Source organism: Coregonus lavaretus (genome assembly GCF_964263955.1).
Source record: "Coregonus lavaretus genome assembly, chromosome: 18".
Taxonomy (NCBI): Eukaryota; Metazoa; Chordata; class Actinopteri; order Salmoniformes; family Salmonidae; genus Coregonus; species Coregonus lavaretus.
Window position 1 is genome coordinate 17,438,075 of NC_140005.1, and position 6,047 is coordinate 17,444,121.

Here is a 6,047-nt window from a genome sequence, read left to right on the forward strand (position 1 = left end):
CACACACACACACACACACACACACACACATACGCACACACACACGCACATGCACACACACACACACACACACACACACACACACACACACACACACACACACACATACGCACACACACACGCACATGCACACACACACGCACACACACACACACACACACACACACACACAGTTTAGACTCCAGGTCGCTTGGAAAGTTTGCAACACTGGGGCCCGGCCACCACCAGTATATCTAATGATTTTCCCCCCTAGTGCTGTAGCGAGAACTTAAGCCCTCCATCCCACCCCAAACGCTGGACAGTTAACACAAGTGCATCATTAGAAATACAGTGAGCTCCAAAAGTATTGTGACAGTGACACATTTGTTGTTGTTTTGGCTCTGTATTCCAGCACTTTGGATTTGAACACTTCTACATTAATGTGGATGCTACCAAAATAGGGCCAAGTACTCTTTTTTTCCGAATGCAATTCTGCAACTTAACAAAATGTTAGACTAATTGCACTTTAGCGCTTGAACTTTAACTATGAAATTGCACTTACCTTGCCTACTGGCTTGGAAATATCCTATGAGATTTGTTGTTGCTGTTTTATTTTATTTTTTATATGTGACATATTTTATGACTGCTGCAAAATGAATTGCCTCTCTGAGGACATCACGTTTTATGAATCTGAATCTGAATGATTATGGATAACCCTGAATGAATCATGAATAATGATGAGTGAGAAAGTTGCAGACGCACAAATATCATAGCCCCAAGACATGCTAACCTCTCACCATTACAATACATTTACATTTTAGTCATTTAGCAGACGCTCTTATCCAGAGCGACTTACAGGAGCAATTAGGGTTAAGTGCCTTGCTTAAGGGCACATCGACAGATTTTTCACCTAATCGGCTCAGGGATTAGAACCAGCGACCTTTCGGTTACTGGCACAACGCTCTTACCCACTAAGCTACCTGCCCCCACATGGGAGGATAGCATTTTTCTTTGGGGGGGTATGATATTTATGCCTCTGTAACTTTCACACTCATCATTATTCACGATTCATTCAGGATTATCCGTAATCATGGTAGCATCCACATTCATGTAGAAGTGTTTAGAAACATATTATATTGTTATTTACAATAAAAGTGACTCCAAAATGACACAATACATTATTTACCATTAATTTCTATTGGGCACAAAATTATCTGAAAAATAACCAAAACAAAAAGCAAATGCATCCAACAAGTTTGTAGAGTCACAAGCTTGATGTAAACATTGCGTGCTAGGAATATGGACCAAATACTACACTTTTGACTACTTTAATACACATATAAGGGAATTTGTCCCAATACTTTTGGTCCCCTAAAATGGGGGAACTATGTACAAAATTGCTGTAATTTCTAAACAGTTAATCCGATATGGATGAAAATGCCCTCAAATTAAAACTGACAGTCTGCACTTTAACCTCATAGTACAAAGCCAAAACAAATGTGTCACTGTCCCAATACTTTTGGAGCTCACTGTAATGATTCCACATTATGGAGGCCGTGAAATTTAAGGGGTGCTGAGTTTCCAGTGGTCGCTACAGTAAGGGCATCCAAAATACATCAACCCAATAGGACCAGAGAGACCCAGCCACTAATGTGACCCTGCCTGCCTGCCTCCCTCCCAGGCCTCTGAAGCTGCCTGCCTGCCACAGAGCCTAACGAGGAGTGCTCCATCACTGCTAATCAGGTGATAATGGGTGTCGTTTAGGCAGACAGGGTGTTTGCACGCTGCGTTTTTATTGCCCCTGCTGACTCTCCTCCACACAGGGAGGAGAAGGGCGGAGGGGAGAGAGGCTGGCACTTTCTTCTCTCCTGGTCCAGAGGGCTGGGAGTCAGGGCAGGGCTGGAGGGGGGAGGCAGGCGGGAGGGACTTCAATGATGTGCTAAAAGGTTTGAGCATTGATATGAAACTGCAGAAATCCCTGAGTGACATGGTGTATGTGCTAAAGAACCATAAAGAACGTTCAGGAAGTGAGGAGGCCGAGCAGACACAACACTTAATGCACTTTTTTTACTCACTCAATACACATAGTGAAAGTAATCTACTATTTATGTAAAGTATTTTGTGTATGTCAACAAGTTTTCATCTTGTTAAATGTGACATTAAGTTGGCACTTTGTATTTAATTAATTCCACCGTCTTTATAAAACGTAAATGTAAAATGTATTTCTTTTTACTTTAATTTCTGTACATATGCCTAATGAAATAAGCTGTCCTTAAAAAAAAAAAAACTATTACTTTGTGAGGAAATTAATCACATAAAGGAACTAATAACTGGTTATTACAGAATACACTTTTCATCTCCGCTAAAAACTTGCCTCATTTCATCATGAGAGAACAAAGTGCATTCTGGAGGCAGATTTCACATTAAAGCAATTTGGAATATTCCAGACTGCCTAGTTCAGGGTCTGACTTCTGTGTAACTTCATTTGACAAGATTAATTATACAATTAATTCAGAACTCCTATCAGTTATGTAGAGAAATGCTGGCTGACTGCTCAGACTGACGCCTCACCTTCAGTGAGGTGAGGTACCTGATAAGCATAATTTCGGTCGTAGCTGAAGAAATTGCTGCATATTTATGCTTCCATGCAAGACTTAGTACATTATTTTTATTATTTAATTGCAAGCAGTCTATGACTCTGCCCTTCACATGAAAAGACCAGACATTATGTCATTCAAATATTTCAATGAGTGAAAGAACTCTTCAGTGATTAGCAATATAATAGAATGACAGCAAAATACTTAATTGCATGTCGACTGATGTAAGAACCATCATTTCCACAATAAATAATATTCACCTCTCTACCACTAAATGCAAAGCAAAAAAATATGTTGATATTTCAATTATTTATTATCCATGACCGCAAAGGCAAGAGCTTGTTTACTATACTGCACTATAGCAGTACACATTACAATCCGGTAAACATGGGAGGGTGAATACATCTGGAGAAATAACCTACCAACTACATCCTTTAAATAGCTTCAATGCACCTTGGCATAGATTCCACAAGTGTCTGGAACTCTACTGGAGGGATGTGACACTATTCTTCCATGAGAAATTCCATCATTTGCTGTTTTGTTGATGGTGGTGGAAAACGTCACTCCAGTGTATTGGATGAAGCCTCTTGTACTCTTTCATGGACAACTGTATGTGAGATAAGCCCAAACACATCCAACAGCAATGAGATCAACATGGTGTTCTCTTCATAATTCATGTTGTGTGGAGGTCACATAGTCGGCCTGAGAAACAGAAGGTGAGTCCTGAGTTCATCCTATCTGACAACCAGCCATTATCAACATGTTTCTTAGAAAATCACCAGGGATGGCTGTAAAACCTTTTTCAAAGACCTTCAGAATCTCTCTGTCTCTCTCTTTCCCTCTCATTCTCTCTCTGTCTCTCTCTTTCCCTCTCATTCTCTCTCTGTCTCTCTCTTTCCCTCTCATTCTCTCTCTGTCTCTCTCTTTCCCTCTCATTCTCTCTCTGTCTCTCTCTTTCCCTCTCATTCTCTCTCTGTCTCTCTCTTTCCCTCTCATTCTCTCTCTGTCTCTCTCTTTCCCTCTCATTCTCTCTCTGTCTCTCTCTTTCCCTCTCATTCTCTCTCTGTTTCTCCCCCTCTTTTTCTCTCTCTGCCTTCAGAGCAGAGAAATAAGGTAAAATGGTCTAGTTGACCTTAATCTGCCCAGCGGTGAGTGGTTGAGAGATGACATGCAACCTCAGAGGTAAAGGGCAATTGTTTCTTTTTACTCTTCTGAGAGCCAATTTGCACCCCCCGGGGAACGTTCTGAAGCTGTGAACTATTTCAGATCTGCCACATTGTTTCTCATGCTTTCAGCGGGAGCGGGGCTACGGAAAGCTAGCTCCACTTTTCTGATCCTCCATCACCTCCTACCATTTTAGTTCCCTACTGAATTATGGAGTTCATATGAATTTGGAAGGAGGAATACGATTAGCCTGGCCCTGGTCACAGATCTCTATTGGCCTCAAGACTGAGCTAAAGCCATTGGGCATTAGTTTGGAAGGCTAACACTCATAACGGTAATTACACTTGTATAGACTCAGTATTTAAACTCGTCTGTAATGTCTACATTATGGAGCAGTGAGAACCTAGCTCAGTTTTTCTCATAAAGCCAGCAGCTGATAGATCTGTCAGCCACAGTTATACATTAGTCAAGAGGCAATGCATATTTATTTAAACAATGTATAAAACCAGAGAAATTAACTGCAAGTCAAATCCCTGCGTTGAGACGGCACAGAGCATGAATAAATAATTTGGAGTTGAAGTTATTAAGTTATTTGTTACAGTTTTTCTCAATTGCTAAAACACTAAAACCCATTGGCTGAACAAAGTTCTCAGTTGCCTGGACTCATTTAGCTAATAATGCATTCTATTGTCAATACCTTAAACCATTTCACATGGTAAAACACAATATGCAGATCTCACTTAGACTTTTCAGCAAAACTCTAAACACATTCTCATTCTCAAAACATATTCTGCACTCTAATGCACATGTCATCCATACTGGTAAACACAAGTGGCAACAATCAAATACAAATAGAGAACACATGTCATTGATTGAACACAACCACTCAAAATGGATTTAACCTGTTTCAAATTATGCGACACAACCAATATAAGCCAGTTCAGAGAGTAAACAGGTTGTTGAAGGTGGGAAGGAGAAAGTCTGAGAATGGATAGAAGAAACAATGTGAGAGGACGAGGACGAGTGCGTATGCGAGGTGGGCGACGAGGAGGAAGAGGAGGAGGAGGGCAAGAAAGAGGAAAAGGAGGACGAAGAGGAAGACAAAGAGTGGAAATATCTGATGAAATTCGAGCAACAGTCATAGACCATGTTCTTGTCCATGGACTGACAATGAGGGAATCAGGACTTAGAGTGCAACCCAATTTGAGCCGATTTTCTGTGTCCACCATAGTAAGGACATTCAGAGAAGAGAACAGGTACAGTATACTACTGTATTTTTGTAATTGCAAATTTACTGTACTACACTATATGCAGCTGTTTCAATAGACATTTGTAAAGTTAATCACTGTATGTATTGTACTGTATGAATATGTTTTGTAACTGCACAACTACTTTTTGTAGAATTGCAAGGCTGCCATATGCAGGTGGAAGGACAGCTATATTCACTCGGGAGCAAGAGGCCGTTATAGTTGGCATGGTCCTTCAAGATAATGCAATACGACTCAGAGAAATCCAGGAACGAGTGAATCGACAGTGTGAGCATTTCCACAATTGACCGTGTCCTCCATCGTAACAGGATGCGAATGAAACAAGTATACAGAGTACCTTTTGAGCGCAACTCACCAAGGGTGAAAGAACTGTGAGCTCAGTATGTGCAAGTAAGTGTACATTCAGAAACATTTACTGTAATCCAGATTGTCTACAGTACTAACACATACTATGTGAATGACATTACTCTTCAGTACATACAATGTATGTGAATCAGAAGTGCATACAGTAGGCCTAATTGTACTCTACAGTATAGCACTGTCTCTGTACGACTTACAAAATCCTACATACAGTATATTGTATTTCTACACAGACAATATTTGACTTGGAATCCTTGGACAGACCCCATGAGTTCATCTTTGTCGATGAAGCAGGCTTCAATCTAACAAAGAGGAGAAGGAGAGGCCGAAACATGATTGGACAGCGGGCCATTGTTGAAGTCCCTGGTCAACGAGGTGGCAATGTCACAATCTGTGCTGCTATCAGCAACCATGGTGTTCTACATCACCATGTTACACTCGGGCCATATAACACCCAGCACCTTCTAAGATTTATTGGCAATCTAAAGATATTTTATTTGAGCAGCAGGTTCAAGAGCAGCAGGGTCAAGAGCGAAATGAGAATCCCATTCCCACCTATGTGATAGTGTGGGACAATGTCAGTTTCCACCGAGCTGCTCAGGTAAGGGAATGGTTTAACATCAATGGGCAGTTTATGAACTTGTACCTCCCTCCATACTCGCCTTTCCTGAATCCGATT